This window comes from Heterocephalus glaber, unplaced genomic scaffold, assembly GCF_053883595.1.
Source record: "Heterocephalus glaber isolate CG9 unplaced genomic scaffold, H.glaber_assembly_v1.0 deba00001497, whole genome shotgun sequence".
Classification (NCBI taxonomy): Eukaryota; Metazoa; Chordata; class Mammalia; order Rodentia; family Bathyergidae; genus Heterocephalus; species Heterocephalus glaber.
The window spans coordinates 60203266-60221729 of NW_028258320.1; the positions used below are offsets into that span (position 1 = coordinate 60203266).

Genomic DNA, 18464 nt, shown 5'->3' on the forward strand with positions numbered 1-18464 from the left:
CATTACTGCATTAGCAAATGTTATTTTATTTGAGTGATCTTTATTGTGAATACTGTCTTGAAGCTTAAGAAAAGCAAGTTTAATCAATTCATTTTCCTATATACATAAACATTTACACACGATCCAGCAATTAGCATATCCTGGATAATATCAGAGTGGCTTAGAAACAGGAAAATACTCTGGTTTTGACTAAGGAGACTGTGAACTATATTTATCACTTTTCTTTAATATACTTACAGATAAAGCAGTTTATTATTAAAGATAATAGCAAAACGCAGATAGTATCAAGATAGCTGTCATTCCCTCCCCTGTGGTAGTGCTTCAGAGAGGAGGGGATTGGGAGGAAGGGACTAAATGTAGATGAGTGTGGGTGCTGCCAGTTCACATTTGCTTCCTAACCCCTCTGCTAATATGAAAATGTCAGGCCTTTGTTCCCATCTAATTTTAGTACATCCTGGCTAAAAAAAGTTAGGATGATTTCCAACCATGGAACTTTGAAGGGTGGGGTATGGGGAGGAAGAGTAGAGGAAAGGGCAGTTTATACTCCATATCCGTCTGCTCTTCTGTGACAGTATCTAGCCCTTACTGTGTTGGTTTTGGTAATCAAATAAATTCTGATGTACTGAAGCATTAATAATTAGGTTTTCTTTCCATGTTGTCAATAAAAAACCTAGTTGTACTGTGAATGGGGAAAATCATGATACAGTTTTTAATGAAACATTTTGGGTTGAATTAAAGAACTGTATGTAAGTGCTGGAAGAAAGGCCTGAAATTGTGAGTGAAAATTGTATGTTGTGTTATTTACAAATAGAATGTTTGAGGTCCATTTGTGTTTCAGTGGAACTGCTTTTGTACTGTTGTTCTGAATGACAGTAATACATATTTGTTGATTTTTGAGAAGCAATCAGAAGCAAAGCACATGAGACACATCCCCTATACCAGTGGTGGCAAATTTCTGGCATGTATGCTGTAGTGGGCTGTTTGTATCATTAAAAGCTCTATAAGGTTTGCCATCACTGCCCAATGCAAACCCCAGCAGGCCTAGACAGGAAGCTCTGATTCTGTCAAGAGAGCAGCTGGGTCAAAAATGTTCAAGAGATAAGATAGACTTTCACATGGCTTTGTAGTTGGAAGTACCAATTGTGGTTGTTATTTAATAAAAAAGTAATTAAATAGATTGAACTAAAAGAGCAGTTCAAAGACTGGATCTCATTATGAAATAAACTGTCTTTTCCAAATGTTTGTTCAGTTAGTGAACCAAAGTTTCCTATTAGGATGTCTATATGATAAAAATGTTATGTAACTAAAAGTAAGAGAGATCATCTTGTTAGGTAAAGTTACTAATAATTTTCAACAAATAAGATTATTTTCTGAACTTGCAAATTAGTTGAATTATTTGGTTCCTTTTTTCTTTTCTTTTTTTGAGGCAGGGTCTTGCAGTGTAGTTCAGGCAGACCATGAACTCACTATGTTTTTATTTGTTTTTGGTACTGGGGATCGAACTCAGGACCTTGCGCTTTCGCAGCAGGCGCCGGAACCATTGAGCTAAATCCCTGGCCCCATGAACTCACTATGTAGCCCTGGCTGGCCTCAAACTTGTGGCAATTCTTCTGCCTCAGCCTCCAGAATGCTAGGATTATAGGCATGTGCCACCATGCCCAGCTTCTTTTCATTTTATAATTACAGGTGATTTGTGTTTAAAATTTGTTAATACAATAAATATCAAAGAGAAATTATTTTTAAAAAATACTAACTTTTGGGGAAAAAAGCCAGCTGGGGTTCCAGCATCTGCCTTACAAGCACAAGGTCCCAAGTTTGATCCCCAGTACCAAAAAAACCCATATATATATATATATATATATATATATATATATATATATATATATATAAATAAAATAAAAAGCCAGCTGGACCTAGGCAAATGACTTTCCTTTTCTAGGGTTCAGTTTTTCTCTCTGTAGTTTAGGACATTCAATAAACTGGTATTTATTTGCTTATTTAATTTTTTGTAGTACTGGGGATTGAACTCAGGACCTTTGCAATGAGCTATACCCTCAGACCGTTTTTTTTTTTTATTGAGACAAAGTCATAAGTACTAAAGTTGCTCGGGTTGGTCTTGAACTTGCAGTCCTCCATCTCGCCTCCCAAGTGCTGGGATTAAAGGCCTGTGGCTCCATGCTCAACTAACAAGTTGACGTTTAAAGTTCTTTATCAGGTTTTGATAATACAGTGCTACAGACTGGAGGCTTTAAACAACAGAAATTTATCTCTCACAGTTCTGAAGGCTAGGATTTCGAGATCAAGGTGATGGCAAAGGTATGTTTTATTCTGAAGCCTTTTCCCTTGGCTTGTAGGTGGCTGTCCTCTCTCTGTGTGTTCACATCCCCTCTTTGTGTGTGCTAAGGAGAGGGAAGAAGGTGGAGAGAGAGAAAGAATGAGAGAGAGAGAAAGAACACAAGCACACAAGTTCTCATGTATCTCCTTTTATATAAGGGTATTAATGCACATTCCTAGGGTCTAACCTTCATGCCCTCATCTAACTATAATTTCTAGAGCTTTCAACATAGGGATTTTGGAGGAAACCAGCATTTAGTCCTTAATCCTTGAAATTGATCTGAAGTTTAGAGAAAGGCCTACAAGATATATGGTAGTACTAAATACTTGCTAAATGTCAGTTGTTAGGTAATTTAATAGCTCTTTGAAACCAAGGTATCTGTACATGAAAAAAAGTAAGCACATATAATAAACTATTTGAAGCAAACAGATGAGTGTTTTAAATCTAAACTATTTTGGGCCAGATGTGTGGTACACACCTGTAATCTCGGCGCTTTGGGAGGCTGAGGCAGGAAGATCATTAGTTCAAGCCAAAACTGGGCAACTTAGTGATTTAGACCCTGTCTCAAAGAGGGGAGGGTTGCTGGGGATGTAGCTCAGTGCATAGGCCCTGGATTCATCAGTACCAAAAGAAAAAAATTGGGGGGTATTTTGTTAAACTTTACATTTAAGTATTGATTGTCTCTGATATATATTTGATAATTCTGTTTGTATTCATCTGATCCCAGAGATGATACATCCAATAAATTCAGAAATTTATATCATATTATTTAATCCACTTCCCTTTTATATATAGAAAGATCAAGACGGGTCCAAAGAAAAATTGTGATAACCTGAAGGATCACTCATAGCTGACCTAATTTACCACTAATTCCCCAGGCTTTGAGATATCTGAGTTCTTATGCCACACAGAGATCACACTTGAGTCTAATAAGTGGGTCGGCCCTTTTGTACCCTCTGCCTCTGTGGGCTGCTAGCAATTTGTCCCAGTAACTGCTTAGTTCATCCTGTGATGAACTTGAAATATGTTAAACATGCTAGGAAAGTGCTTGAGGTGTAATAGATACTTATTAAGGTTGGTTTCCCTTCCATACATTTCTTAGAAGTAGCTTTTTTTTTTTTTTTTTTTAGAAGTAGCTTTTTGAGATAGGGACTCGCTATGTGTTTAGCCTGGCCTTGAACTCACTATGTATTCCAGGCTAATTTTGAACTCACAGTCCTGCTTCAGCCTCCTGAGTGCTGAGATTACAGGCGTGCGCCACCATACCCGGTGTTTAGAAGCAGTTTGACAACACAGAGCGAATCAGTGGTGTAGACCCTACCTATTGGGTTGTGAATATTAAGTGAAAAATAAAAGTAAAGCAGCTTAGCGTGATTCCTACCACACATCAATGTCAAATAAATACTCTTTCCTCCAAGGGCCCTTCTTCCCTTTGGAGCTAATATGTTTAATTGTTCAGGATTTTACCTCTCTGTGCCACCAAGTGAATAATATATTCATTGAAAGGCATTCTAGGAGTGATTAAATGAGTGAAGAGAGAAGGTGAGGAATGGGTAGATGAGTGAGACCATTTGGAACAGGTGGGCCTTTCAAAACTTCTTTTTAAAAAATCATATTTCTTCCTTAGTGTTTAGCCAGGGCTTGTGCTGCAGCACCTTTTTCTTTAGTTAGTCAAGGAATGAGGACTAGATCTCATGATGCCAGATCTTCAGATGTCCTTTTATGATATGTTTCAGCAGAGGCTAAGAATACCCCTCAGATTCAGATTTAGTTTTTTTTGTTGTTGTTGTTTTTGGTATTGGGCACTGAACTTAGGACCTTCACACCGAGCTACATCACCAGTCGTTTTCTTTGTTTTTTTTAAATTTTGAGACAGGGTCTTGCTAAGTTCACCAGGCTGAGCTCAAACTTTGATCTTCCTGCCTCAGCCTCCCAGAATGCTAGGATTGTAGGCAGGGACCATCATCCCCAGCTGATCATTATCTTTTTAGTGGTAATTATTCAGTAATAAATGTAGGTACGATAGGGGAAATGTTAATGTGGATGTATCTGCATGGAAAACAAATGAGCAAGGATATCTACACTTTGCTTCACTGGAGCTGAGTGCCAAGGCATTATTTCAAGTGATATCAGAGACTCAAGAGCAGGTCCCCAAATGATCATGCATTAGGAAGTTGGTGGCATTCAGTTTCATGACAGTTATTGTGTGTTGGATTTGGGCCATTTACTGACCAGTTAGGAAGCAGTGGGCTAAGATTTTATAACTGGTTTTCACCTTGCATGTTCCAGATTTACTTCCTTTGATCTGTGAGTCATGTTTATTTTCCTTGCTATAAGTTAACAGTGCTATACACAGTGGCATTTTAAAGTTTGATGTTGGGTAATACTTTAGTTTATCTGATTTGAATTTAGTGTATACTGGAACTGACAGTATAATATAAAAACTACAGTGAACCAGTTATTTTTGCTAATCTAGAAAACATTTGATTTTCAATTTACTTCTTGAACCTTTTTATTATTAGGTAAGTGAGTATATTAGCATCTAGCGTACCTAATATGACTATAGAAATGTTGACCAGAGCAATGTTGCTTTCTCTGGTTAACTCCAAAGAGCTTTGGTCTTTCAATCATTTTAAGAAAGTTCTATACACATGAGGACAAGAAGAAATGTACAATGACTTTAGAAAATAATTACAGCTTCATTCTTTATATTAGGTAGTTTAACAGTACAACATTGGGCTGGGGATTTAGCTCAGTGGTTCCTTTGCCTGCCTAGCAAGCGCAAGGTCCCCAGTTTGATCCCGGGTACCCCCCAAAAAAACCAAACCAAACAGTACAGTACAAGGCTGACTAACCTGTCTGAGCAAGTTTTGGGGTTTTTTTGGTCCCTTGTGAAAGTTAAAGGAGCTATAAACTAGTATTTAAAATAGCAAGCTAAAAGAAAACAAAGCAAGCTAACTTCTCCTATCAGTCCTTTTATATTTCAGTTGTAGGGATATGCATATACCAGATGGGCAAGGCTGGTCTTTTGTAATGGTATGAATTAAAAGGTCTTTACTTTTGGTCATACAATAAATTGACAAACAACTTAAAAGAGTTAAATCCACATGCAAATATGTATATATAGGGCAAATATTCTTTTCATATCAATCACAGAATGTTCTACTCATTGGAACCAGACACTAATTTTTTCCACAATATTTTAAATCCAAAGGATTCATTCTTTAGATTGAGCACTTAAGCTTTGTAAAATGAAAAAATGTACCTAGTTTCACAGTTTGTTTTACCTAATGAATGGGAAATTTTCATTTTTATGGGAAAAGACAGGATAGCCATATCATTAGGGATGAACTAAAAAAATATTTTTCTTGAGACAGTGACTTTTTTAAGGCAGAGTTGACAGAAAAATTAAAGCTTGGGTTTGTATCTCAAATATTAAGTTTGATTTTCTCTAAAGAATATTTAAGAAAAAATATTTTCTCTAAAGAATATTTAAGAAAGAATATTTAAATAGTTCTTATTTGAAGATTGTAATAAACTTTTAGCATGGGTATACAGTTGAAATATTTTCTAGATTGATTAATCATATAATGGCAACATGAAAATATTGTAGCTTGTTTTTAGTTATGTTTTTGGTGATGTAAGGAAGACAAACTTAGGTTATAGGTTATTAATCATGTTACAGTGATACTAGACTCTACTTCCCTTGAGATCATAAATAGATTAGGGATTATGCTTTTGAATTTTCTTATTAGAATAGTAAAATCTGTTTGGTTTTTATATGCCAGTAACTGAATATAGATGGTGAAAAGCCTTTTTACACCTTTAAAAAATTTACCATGCATAAACTTTTCAGTGTCTACTTTTCATGCTTATGTTTTCTTATAGTACACAATACCAGTAGCAACTATTGACTTTGCCAAAAACAAAAAGTAATTATCAAATTGAAGTAAGTTTTAACTGTTACTGTGTTCTTTTTAGCTTACTTTACCCAGAGCTCTTCCATCCAGTGAGTTGCAAGCGTGACATTTGCTGTGTTTTTAACACCTGCCAACTTGGAAACCAGGGTTTGTGCTCAGGACATAGGCTTACAACCCGCACTTTGTGGTGCACAATGCCGTCCCAGCTGGCATGCTTTCGTACCTCAATGGTGCTAGACATTCAGTTACAAAGCTGGTGCAGCTTCACATGCACTGATTTCAATAGTCATTCCTCTTCAAGTTGCTTTCAACTCTTACTTTGTATCAAAGGAGTGAGATTGGTATCATTAAATTCACTACTGTGGTTATTTTTCAATGAAAATAAATGTTTTATTTCTTGAATCAAAAAGTAACTTCATCTTCAAGAGACAAAGTGCCTTTTAAAAAAGGTTAAAGTATCTCTAGTGTGAACAACAAAAAAAGTATCTCTAGTGTGTTTCTTATATATGTGTATAAAATACATGTATAAATATATGTGTAATTCTAGCTAGAGCTATTCCTCACTGTCATCAGTGGATAAAAAGAACAGATAGGAAAGAACAGAAGGAGTAGTGTGCCATAACTGCTTAGTAGGTAGGGCTATTATAGGTAGGCATAGATGTTGGGAAAATGATAGAATTTATTTTTCTGAATAAGATCCACACATGAAAATTATCCCTATGTTAGGATTATATTTTTGCTTCCTAGCTATAACCAGGAACTTTCCACATTTTCTAAAGAAGTGTGTTCTGCTAACTTATTTTCAAAGTTATTTGAAAAACAACTTCAGGTGGATTTGGTGATGTCTGTCTTCCCATAATCTATTATACGCAATTTTAAAAGGTTTTGCTCGAAAAAAAGATCTTTTCAGATGTAGAAAGAACAGTGTGAAATGTGAATGACTGGCTTTTAATACAACAGTTGTGACAAAGAGGCAGTGGCTTTTGGGAGCTGAATAAAGGGGTTAATACACATGCATCTGCATATTGCTGTTGGGCCCAGTGTATAACATGTTTGACATTTGTTTAGTTCACTTTGTTAGTCTACAAAGAATAGTATGTTATTCTCTCAAGCCAGTTCATAATTTTTTAGTGGTGAATTCTTAGGTACAATAGATTTGATGGGAGAAACTGAATGTTTACTGATACTTGCTGAAACTTCAAAGCTTAGCTCTTTGTAGTTTGAACATCACATTTATCAGATTCTAAAGGCAAAAAAATAAAATACCCACTAACTGCTGGGGGACACTCCTTAGTGCATATCAAAACCCAACCTTTACCCTCCTCTATATAAATGTGCTTAGGTAAATACTTTTATTAGCTTGTTGATACAAGTTATAGTTGGCTACACCCTTTCTTAATAAAATACACCCTTTATTGTCTCCTGTTGCTTAAGAGCTTTAAACTTGGAATGGGGGAGTCTCTAATACAGAATGATACACAATTTAAATCTCTGGCAGTTTTGAGTGGATATATGATGCATACCATGCACACAAGCATTCCTCTATTTGGTAGTCCTCCTTTGGGGGACGCTAAGAGAGCCAGTATTTCTGTGCTTTATCACTGGGTTTCATATATTGCTCTTAGAGTATGAGACTAAAAGTAATCCCTGCATTTTATATTTCCTGGGATGTTCTTTGAAGATAACAGAAAAGGTGTAAGTGATCACTTTTAGATTATTTATGGATGTATTCCTAAATTGGCCTGTGAATTTGTGTTTAGGTGTCTGGTTGTGCTCTAAATCTGGTTCTGATTTGGTTGACTGTTTAGGATTTAGCTTCCCTTCCCCCCAACTGTAGCTTGCAGTTTGAAATTCCGAGTTTGCCTGGTTAATATCTACTATTCTGAACTGACCCAAGCTTTAGTAGAACAACTTTTTGGGGAGGACTTTTTATAACAAAGAACCATGAAATTTAGCACTAAGAAGTGAGTGTTTTATAAGACTTATTACACTTCATGTGGAAATAGCCTACAGTATGGAAGACTAAGTGATACAGGCCTTAATGTACATATTTTTAGCTTTTGAAGATTCAAATTTGGAAAATGAGAAATAGCTATTCATTGGTTAGTAGCAGCCCCTTAAGCAGGAATTGTAGTTCTAGACACTATCAAGAAAGCCTCAGAACCAGAAAAACAGGCTGCTTTGGGTCCAAAAGGAGGTGTAACAGCAAAGTAGCTACCCATAACTATCATCCTTGAGATTTTCAGAGACCCAAATAGTCCTGAAAGCAAGAAGCATAATGGTTGCAGTAATTGTTTCCAGACCTGGGACCCCTGCATGTTGTTTTTTAAATTGACCCAATGAACTAGTAATTGCAGGAATAAACTGAATGTTTGCCAGCAGGAGTCACTCTAGGCCTCCTAATAAAAAATTAGTAGGACTGGGGATTTAGCTTAGTGGTTCTACTGCCTGCCTTGCAAGCGCAAGGACATGAGTTCGATCCCCGGTCCCCCCACCCCCCAAAATTAGTAAATTAAACTATATCCTGAAAGCTCTCAAAGACTGAAGGGATAGATACTGTGGTAAGATACCTTTAGGGAAATGCTGATGCTTTTCCTTAAGTGTAGTAGTCCTCAGATTTTCCCTTGTTTCGTCCTTTGTTCATTTTTGGTTCTTGTTCCTTTAAAAAAAGTAATGTATATGGGTAAGGATATCAGTATCTTAATATTCTGTATATTAGCTCATTTTGGCTTCCTTGGGATGAACTGATTATATCCCACATCATGTACCCGAAATGAATAGACTCACATCCTGCTGATTGTTGTTCACCCTAATCTTGTAGCAGAATCACAGGGGAGTGCTGTAGTTAGTATGAAAGGAGATGTTGGTTCATGCTTTTCTGAAAAGAATAGGGTCAGTGTGATGACAAACTGAAATATTTCAGCAATACATGAAATATAATAGTTTCCCAAGTGCACAAAAGCTCAAGAAGTTAATTGTTCATTTATATTTGATTCTGGGATTGAAACATTGGATTAAAACCAATTAAAGCTTCCTAGAAGCAACAGAAAAAGTTTCCTGATTTATGAATAGAACCATTCAAATGGCGTAGACACAATCCATGTAAAGTAATGAGGTGTTTTGTTTTTTTGGCAAAGGAGAACACAAAACAGGCATAGGGAATTCTTTTCTAAAACCTTTTAAAATCTTTTTGGATACAAGATCAATAAAATAACATACATCAGAAAAAAGGAGTAATGGGAAATCTAAGGCTTCACTTAACAAGGAAAACAGTCCCCTCCCCCAGGTGAGCTGCACAATGAAAACACTCTGCTTATTCTATCAGGGTTACATTCCTGAACTTAAGTCAACATCCTAAGTTACAGAGCTAAACATGCTCTGCCTCTGCTTAGCAACCACAAATCCTTCCTCCGCCAGTTGCATGTATTTTGGATGTGGCTTCTGAAGTACACATTCCTTTATTTTGATCGCGCCCGAGTTAGGAAACCAGCGCGTTATTTTCCCAAGTGTGACAGCACTTCAAGGTCCCTCCTCCCTTGCCATTCCTGCAGGGCACTGAAATGATCATTTCTTTCAATCCTCAACACCTAACAACCCGGAAGCTAGAAGTTTGAAGCCCACGCGGCCAAGGGTTTTCGTCCAGGCTTGTGCTGGGGACAGGGAGAGAAGTCCGTGGGGGTCTTGGCCAGGGTCCCGGCCAGCCGCGGTGGAGGCGCGGCCCGGGCCCGGGGCCACTTCCCGCGTCCCCGGGCCTCGCAGGCGCGAGCTGGGCGACCAGCGCGCGGCTCAGTTCTCAGGACGCCCTCTAGCCCCGCCGGCGGCGCGCCGCGACCCCCCCACTCCCCGCCCACAGGCGGCTACGCGCACTGCACACTCGCCTGCCGCCGTAGCTGCACGCCGCCGGGCTCCTGCACGCCGGCGCCGCCGCCGAGCGCCCGGGCCCGCGACGCCGTCCGCCGAGCGCCGGGTCGAGTTCACGCAGCCGTGGTCTGGCGGCCTCGCGGCGGCGGCGGACCAAAACGGCCTGATTGGGGCGGGTTAAAGGGACGAGTTGCAAACAGTTCAGGAAGTGACAAGCCGATTTCCTCCTCCCCGGGAGCCGCTCGGTACAAAGCGCTCGGCGCCGGCAGGAGAGCGTGCGCGCGGCGGACGCGCGGCGGGCAGCCCGGACGACTTGGCGAGCGCCGGCAGTGACGGCGCGGGGCCCGCGCCCGGAGCGCCCCGCCGCGCACAGTAAGCGACCCAGGGTCGGGCGGCGGCGACAGCTGCCTGGGTCTGGTCCCGCGCAGAGGTCCCAGCGTGTGCGTCCCGGGCGCCGGCTGGAGGAGCCCGGGTCGCGTGCGCGCGGGTCTTGCCTGCTTTCTCTTTCCCCTAATGTTGTTGGTTTCAATTTTTTTCTGCCTCGTTTCTCGTTCGCGTTGGGTCGGGTGCTTTCTCCTGGCGCTGAGTGTCGTCTCTGGTGCATGCGTGCGACTTGTCAGCGCGCAGGCAGGGGAAGAGGCAGGACTGGCCGTTGTGGAAAAGTGCGCTCTCTGGGCCAGGTCTGCCAGGCCGGCGTGGGGAAGACTGCGCTCCGGGCGTACTCTTCGCTGCGTCTCAACTTGAGTGCTGGTTCGCGGCAGCAGCGAAGGCGCTGAGCCCCGGGAAGCGGACGGCCTCGCTTGCCCCGAAGTTCCGCATCGTTTGCAGACAACTCTTTTGTTCGCGGAAGTTTGCATCCGCCACCCCCGGGATGCGGGCGCGCAGCCTCTGACTGCGGGGCTGCTGAACTGGCCAGTGCGGTCGCGCTAGGGGTGAGAGGGCATATTGTCCCGGGAGGGGGAAGCCTGCGGGGTGGCCACAGCCGCGTCTTACGGAGTGGGGGCGCCTTGCTGGCGTGGCTTTTGCACATGGCGAGGAGGGCCGTCCGTCACAGGCACACGGGCCGACTCACATTTTTGCCAGTCCTTGATTTACAAGCCCGTGGGAGTCGGTCGGGTCCCTGCTCGGGGTTTCTTTTGGTGGGGCGGGGACGAAGGATTCGAGGAAACTCAATCTGGGGAGGGTCGGCGGTTTGCGCAGTCCCAGGTGCCCCCCCCCCCAGCAATTCTCCAACCCCCTCCCCGCGCCGAGTTGGGGAACAATGCTCGTGGTGCCTGCTAGGGAGCTGGAGCAGTGACTAGTCGTGTGGGCTGGCTTGCTCCGGTCCCTCGCCTTCGAACTCCCTCCGATGACGGGCTTTCCCCCCTCTGCCAGGGTTTGTAACATGTACTGTATGTACTTAGTATGATGGTGAACAAAGAAAAGCTCTTTGCCGCATTTGATAAATGGGATTCTGCCTCCTATAGGCCACACTCCGAGTCTTCCATACGGTACAATCCAGACTTGGTGGTGTAGGGAAAGTGGCCCCTGCGGTGGGCTGCATTCCAGTCCGGGCTCCTGGGCAAGACGTTTGTGCTGCTGCCGCTGCGGCGCTCGCCTTGCCGGAGCTGGTGCAGATGGAACCAGGCTGACGGTTGTTCAACAAGAACAAATGTTTGTTGAATTGTTGGTTGGTGGAGAAAAGGGACTGTTTTCTATTGACTGTTGCAGGAGTTGGAATGGCATTGTTTATTGGCCTGGGAAGCCAGGCAAATGTCTTGTGCTGCTTCAACATATTAGCAGACTTCCACATGATATGCTAGCATATGTGTTCCCAGCAGTCCCAGCTGGAAGGGAGATCCTTCCTTGCTCCAGATCCTGGACTCTTGGTTAGAAAAGATGCCACTCGGTTCGAGGACTTTGGAAGGAACGGAGTCAACCCGTCCTATGAAACTTACTGTGCCTGATTGGACCAGGTTTTTGTTTCATTTTAATTTATCCGCTTAACAAACAGTAACTTCGTTTTGATACTGAATTGCAGGTCTAGTCACTTTTTTCCCCTCCATGGCCATAGACCAGAACAGAAAACAGCTACTTGTTCCAATGGACAGGGCCGTTTTAGTGGGAAGATTTGAGTCTTAAGTTCATTTCAGGATTGGTAGCTGTGACTCTGTCTGTGCTTGGGTAGGGTCACTCTAGATGCTGTCACCCATCCTGTGGACTGAGGCATTTGCCCATCCAGCCTCTAAGGCGCTATTCCATGCAAGAACTCTAAGGAGAGGCTCGGGGAAGGCCTGCATTTCTCTCCGGAATGTTTGTTCAGAGAACAAGGTGATTTTAAGACCATTTCAAGTAGTTTTCTCCAAGGAGTTATTATTTTAGACTGAGAAGGTGAGGTTGATGTGCAGTCATTTTAACATCAAAGACATTTTATGTGTGTATTTTTTTTGTTTTGTTTTTCGTTTTTGGTACCGGGGATCGAACTAGGGTCCTTGCGCTTGCGCAGCAGGCGGCGAAACCACTAAGCCAAATGCCCAGCCCCCATCAAAGCATTTTAAATAAAAGCTAATAGGGTTGGGGCCGGGGATTTAGCTCAGTGGTTTCGCCACCTGCTGCGCAAGCTCAAGCGCAAGGACCCAGGTTCGATCCCCGGTACCAAAAAAGAAGTCAGCAGTGTCATTGACGCAGAAGTACACTCGAGGGTGGTTCTAACCCTGTTGGGACATTGCTCTGCTTTTAATTGATAATGTCTTTCTTTAATCAGTTTCTCCTTTTTGTTTTCAACTGAGGGTATATTGCACTTTAGTATTTTAGAAGTTTACAAAATTCTTTTGGAAAGAGGCTTGAGATACCTTACTGTCATTATGGTGGTTACACTTAATGACATTTTGTAGGGAACCCTGGTAGTATTTCCTGGGGTCTTTCTTCATCTTTTAGTTATTCTCTTACCTGCTGTTGATTCCTTCACTGTCCTCCGGTATCCTCATTCCCCCCAGTTCTGTGAAACCTGGTGATCTGGGTGTCCTTTAAGTGGGTCCAGTGAGCAGGCGCTGGCCCCATGATGGAAGCTCAGCAAAGGACAGCCAGCTCTCCTCCCCTTCAGGAGGCTCGAGAGGAGGGAGGTTTGTTTAAATACTGGAAGCTGGCAGCAGGGGACGCTGCAGAGCAATATGATGTCTGCCGAACTCTAGAAAAGCACTGCCTTCTCAGTAACTATTCCAGCCGGCACTGTAGACAGTGCTGGTCCCACCTTCCAGTTGTTCAGTTGATGTTTTATCCAGGCAGTGTGGCTTTCTGGAATCAATCTGTACACTGTATGAAAACTTCTTGCACATATCCTTAAAAAAAGAAGACCGAAATAAGCAAATATTCAGATCAGCACCACCCCCATCATTACCACCACCATGCACACCTCTCTGATGTGTAATAAAAGAAACCTGCAGGCATAATTTGTTATGTAATATGCTGATAATACAAGTTTCTGTTTTAGATGGAAACCAGATGTAGACAGACTCTTTTTAATTGATCCAGCAAGGGGGAAGACTTATGTAGATTAACTAGTTCTTGCAGACCCTAAAGGTGGTTTGTTTTTGTTTTAACTTAAAGAGAGAATCTCAATTTCAGGACATTTTTGAGGTTTTTGCCTCTCAGCCTCTGCTTTGCTGCAGCTGTCCTTTTTGTCAGACTCCTCTCTTGAAAGAACTAGTTTGCTGCCAGCAGGAAGCACGTGGCTGGGCCTGGCTGGGCTCAGCAAAACTTACCTCTACTGGGCTCCAGTTCTCCTCATTGTCTTGTTCTGCTGCTGCCCTGTCCTCCACCTTATAAAACAAGACCTAGCTGAGGGACTTAGGTGCTGCAAGGAATGTTGGCAGTCTTCTTTGATACCTTTCTTAAACATCTGATCATGCAGGGGAGAGTTTCTGTTTATATATTTGTTGATGAAAACACTTTTCCAAAAATTACTGACTCTCCTCTGATTAGTTTGTTTATTTCATGCCTAATTTTATGAAGGTTCTTTCTACACAACTGAGTCACCATTGTTATGGCCCAGGGTTAGGGACTGCACTATAATAGCTGACCCCATTAACAGTAGTTTCATTGCATGCTGGGATGTGAACTTTGGAAACAAACCCAGAGGCTTAGATATGCTGATGTGCCCTGAGACTTGCTTAGAAAATTTTTGTTTTAGTGCAGTTTACATTAACATGATTAATGACTATGCCACTGAAAAGTCTATATTCAAAAGCAATTTACTGTTCCCTAGGGTTCTTCTTATGGTGGAGTAATATTCTGTGCCAAACAACATTATTTTTTAAGGTAACTTCTTTGATACTTAATCCAAACCTCCTGTGGACATGGTTTGGGGACAAGGTTTGGGTTTTGTAAGCTTCAGGTTGTGGTTTTGGTGGTGCCTGTCAACCTTAACAAACTCGGGTCAGAAGGAAGCTAGATTCTTGTCTAAGAAAGTTCTCTGAGATCCTGAGCAGTAGTTAGGATGGGAAGAAATCTTCCGGAGGAAACTTGGCTTCAGGGTATGTTGGAGGGGAATGCCAGGAGGCTGGAGCTAAGGACAGTCTTTTTGTTTTTGTTTTGTTGTTTTTTCCTCGAAGGGTCTGGAGATGCTTGAGTTTTTCCTTGGCCTTTTTGTTTTTGTTTTTTGTTGTTAAATGTGGGTTGATTGAGAGGGGAAATGATGATGGGTGGATCTGAAAGCAGCCTTAGGAACTGCAGAAAATAAAAACACATTTGAAGGACTCTGGAAGATTTTGCATTTCAAAGGGTCTACCTTGTAGACTTTCACATCACGTCAGGGGTTACGGAGAAGTGTGACAGGCACCCCTGCTTCTTAAACCATTCTCCCTCTCTCCTGCTGTGGGGGCTGCCTTTTGCATGGGGGATGGAGGCAGCTTGGTCAGACCACGCAGGAGCATCGTGGAAACAAGAGTACCTCCCAGGGATCTGTGAGGCTCTGGAGGGACTTGTTCCACGGGGCTGCTCTTGGGAAGATGAAAGCAAGTCGTGTTGGTAAACAGCTCATTTGACCCCAGAATGCTGTGGCAGGCCAACTCCTGACTTCTCTACTCCCTCCTTTCGTGCTCCTATTACACAGAGCAGCAGATTCATTCTCTGCCTTGGTATAATGTGGTTCTCAAGGGCTTTTCCCAAATGGATGCACACTGTTGAAAGATTCATAGCAGTACCCACTGGTCATTGAAAAATGCCCCCTGGGCTTGGGGCTTTCCGTACACTCTAATTTCTCAAAGCCAGCCTGCAGTTACAGCTAAAGAAACTGAGGTTCAGAGAGGCCAGGTAATTGGTGCAAGGTCACACAACTGGAAGGCAGAGAAGACAGTAGCACTATCCTGATTTATTTGGCTTCAGAGCCTCCTTGCTTTCCATATACCATGATATTGGTTGGGGTATTTATAAGATAGAAGCACTGGGTTCTGTTTTATCTCAAAGCATAAATTTTGTTTAGTCTTGTTAACACCACAGGGAAACTTAGAAATTTTAACTGCCTCTTCTCCCTGCCTCTCCCTTTCCTATGGCTTTTTTTGTGTGTGTGTGTGATTGAATTCTGAATTTTCTGCAGGGCTAAAGACAGTGCCAACTGGGGAGACTGAAATGTTTTGCTTCATCTTTACAAAAGACAGATTCACAAGAAAATATAATTATTCCCAGTGACCTTCTGGGGGAAACAGGAAATAAATCTGGCACTCACTAGAAGCATCACCATTCTTTTAGATTCCATTTTCTATTCAAAGAGATTATTAAAGGGTTTCTAACATGTGTGTGTGTGTGTGTGTGTGTGTTTGCGTTTGCAATTCAAATGTCTCAAATTATGTTTTGGGGTATGGCACCTCAGGTTTGTAGTTTGTACATTTTGTTTACATGCCTAATGTAATCACGCTTGTACATCTTCCAGCATGGTAGAACTTGGTACACTCCAGCCAGGCAGGGCCAGGCAGAGGCCTTGTGTTCTGTCTCAGACAGATGGCTCTTTGCAGGTTGGTCCTGATTTGTGTTGAAGGGGAATGAGCCTGCCTGCCCGGGTCTTTTGTCCATTCTGCCCCTAATGAGCTTATGGAGGAGGCCTGAGGCATCTGTGTTGTGGGTTTCTGGAAACTAGAGCAGTGGTTCTCAGCCTTGGCTGCACAGTAGAGTCACCTGGGGAGATTTAGAAAAAAAACCTGGCTGCCCAGTGTTCATCCAGGACAGTTGCATCACAACTTGGGAGAGGGGATAGGACCCAAATATGGGGGGTTTTTTTTGGTTTGTTTTTTTTTTGGTAATGGGGAATCGAACTTGGGACCTTGCGTTTGTGAGGCAGGCGGTGGAACCACTGAGCTAAATCCCTGGCCCTAATATTATAGATAACTCTTTAAAAAAAAAAAATGGGTATTTTCAATGTTCCTGAGTTGATTCTGCTGTGCATGCAGGACAGGACTGAGGGTGGGAGTAGACTGTACCATACCTACCACACTTTGCTTTCCTTAGGAGTGGGAACATACCTTTTGGAATTTTCCACTGCTGCCATGTCTTGGTGAAGAAGAGTTTGAAACAGTGATAGTAAACCTTTTAGACCTTTCAGTAATATTTGACAAGTGGCCTGCTGTGGGACATGTGCCATAGGTTTGCTACCCCTGGTTTAAAAGGTACCCACCCCTTGGGCAAAGTGCCTGCTGTGGATATCATCTAGGTACTCTAGTCCTATTTCTGCCAGCCCAGGATGTGGGCATACTTCCCTGCCCAGGGTTCAGTATATCCCTTCCAAGCCACCTTCTCTACAGAATGAAGATGGCAAGTGCTGCCCAGATTGTAGTTTCAGTCCCCGCCTCCCAACCATCCTGGGGTCTTGTTCCTTCTGGAGTTTTGGCATATGGTATGCTGTGGGGGTTAGGGAAAGGAAGATGCAGTTTATGTCCAGGGCACATTTTGGTGATCTCAGTAATCAGTTGGCATTTGGAAGTGAGTGTCACACTGTCAGCCACTCAGTTGTACCTAACAGCTCAGACTTAGCCTCCTACAAACATACTTGGGATTGCATTTCATAGAATTGTGTTTAGAATGGTGAGGAGCCCTGGAGAGTGAGAGCTGCTCTGATCTGCTGATTTAAGCTTCCAGAGAGAGATCTGACTCCCAAGAGCTGAAGTGACTCTTCCAAGGTCACATAGCAGAGCTTAGAGGGGCAGATGTGCATCTATTGAGTCCCTGGCCCATAGCTGCATTCCCTTGATGTGGGACCTTGTTCCTACTTCCAGGTCAGTCTGTTTTTGCATAGACCAGAAGGTGACCTGTCATTGTTCAGAGCCAAGGGAATATGCTCAGTGACTCTTGGGCAACTGTGACGGACTGTGCCAGTTTTGGCCCCCTCCACTGATTTGGAGCCTCAGGACTCCCGGAGGTTGGCTGGGCCAGACTCTTCCTCTGCTGGACGATAGGTCCCGATGGAAAGTGCTGAAGTTCAGTGAGAATGATGTTGGCCTTTTTGTCAAAAGTCTGTCCTTTTGCTCTTTTGTGCCATGGTGGTAGTCAGTAAATAAGAGCTCTACTCCATGGTGGGAGGTAGCTTTGGGCCTGGTGAGGGGAAAGAGGAGCGTTGTTATTTTCTCCAGGCCTATTATTCCCACATTCATCCAGCAGACCTTGACTGGGCCCCTACTGAGTGACTGGCATGGAGGTGGGTACTTTAGTTCTTTAGTTTAATTACTCCTCGACAGTCTGGCTGAGGATTGGCCCCAGTTTATTGCTGAAGACACTGCTTCTCAGAGGAATCACATACCCTAGCAAGAGGACGGTTGGGATTTGATCTCCTTCTTCCCACCACACCATGCTTCCTCTTTATCCAGTGCCTGCCAGCGCAAAGGCAACCAGCTTCCTGCTGTGCGTAATGTGTGTTGTCCTGTGGGTGCTCCCTGGTGACAGCTAACAGGGTGCCATGCTGCTACTTCCACCAAGGGGCCTTGGGTGGCTGAGTGGTAGATTTACTGGCTGGGCCTTCAAGTTCCTGGAGAGCTGGGCTTCTCTAGAGTCTTTGTCCCTGCGGTGCCCTTTGTCAAGGAAGTGGCTTGTATAGGTTCTAGTTGTCGCTGTCTGCCTTCTGTCTCACCCCATGGAAGCCACCCTCCCTGCCAGGCTGCCCCCTGGTTGAAGCACGAAGCGCCCTGCAGCGCAAAGCCTGGCTGGGAGAGGAGGCCTGGAATTCCCCTTGCTCTGGCATTTGTATTGGCCAGGGGCCTGGGAGTGGAGGGAGGTTCCATCTGCTGGCTGGGAGCAGCCTCTTTGCAGGTTTGGAGGTGGAAAGACAGTGTCTCTGAAGCCGGCCTCCTCCATGCTCTGGGTGAGGACAGGGAGCCTGTTTCCTGGGG

The 18464-nt window shown here is 43.2% G+C and overlaps 1 protein-coding gene and 1 long non-coding RNA gene across 7 annotated transcripts in view; one reads left to right on the forward strand and one right to left on the reverse strand.

Moving 5' to 3' along the window:
• The window catches only part of Fam53b (family with sequence similarity 53 member B), a 135532-nt gene that overhangs the window by 4714 nt on the left and 112354 nt on the right, over positions 1-18464 (forward strand). Inside the window, exon 1 of one of the 5 annotated variants that reach the window (XM_013069969.3) lies at positions 10350-10488. The exons of 2 other annotated variants lie outside the window; for them this stretch is intronic. The gene's annotated coding sequence lies outside the window, so the exon portion shown is untranslated. Of the gene's footprint in view, positions 1-10349; positions 10489-10617; positions 11049-11749; positions 18437-18464 lie in introns of those variants that run through there. 2 more of the 5 variants (XM_021253301.2, XM_087185616.1) reach the window with 2 other exon arrangements.
• On the reverse strand, positions 1908-10247 carry LOC106008869 (uncharacterized). Of its 2 annotated transcripts, none has more exons than XR_015440578.1 (3): positions 10134-10247; positions 8826-8914; positions 1908-2399 (listed from the first exon to the last, which is right to left on the reverse strand). It is a non-coding gene; the product is annotated as an uncharacterized LOC106008869 (long non-coding RNA). The 2 variants fall into 2 exon arrangements; XR_001183050.3 differs by lacking the exon at positions 10134-10247 and adding an exon at positions 9043-9991.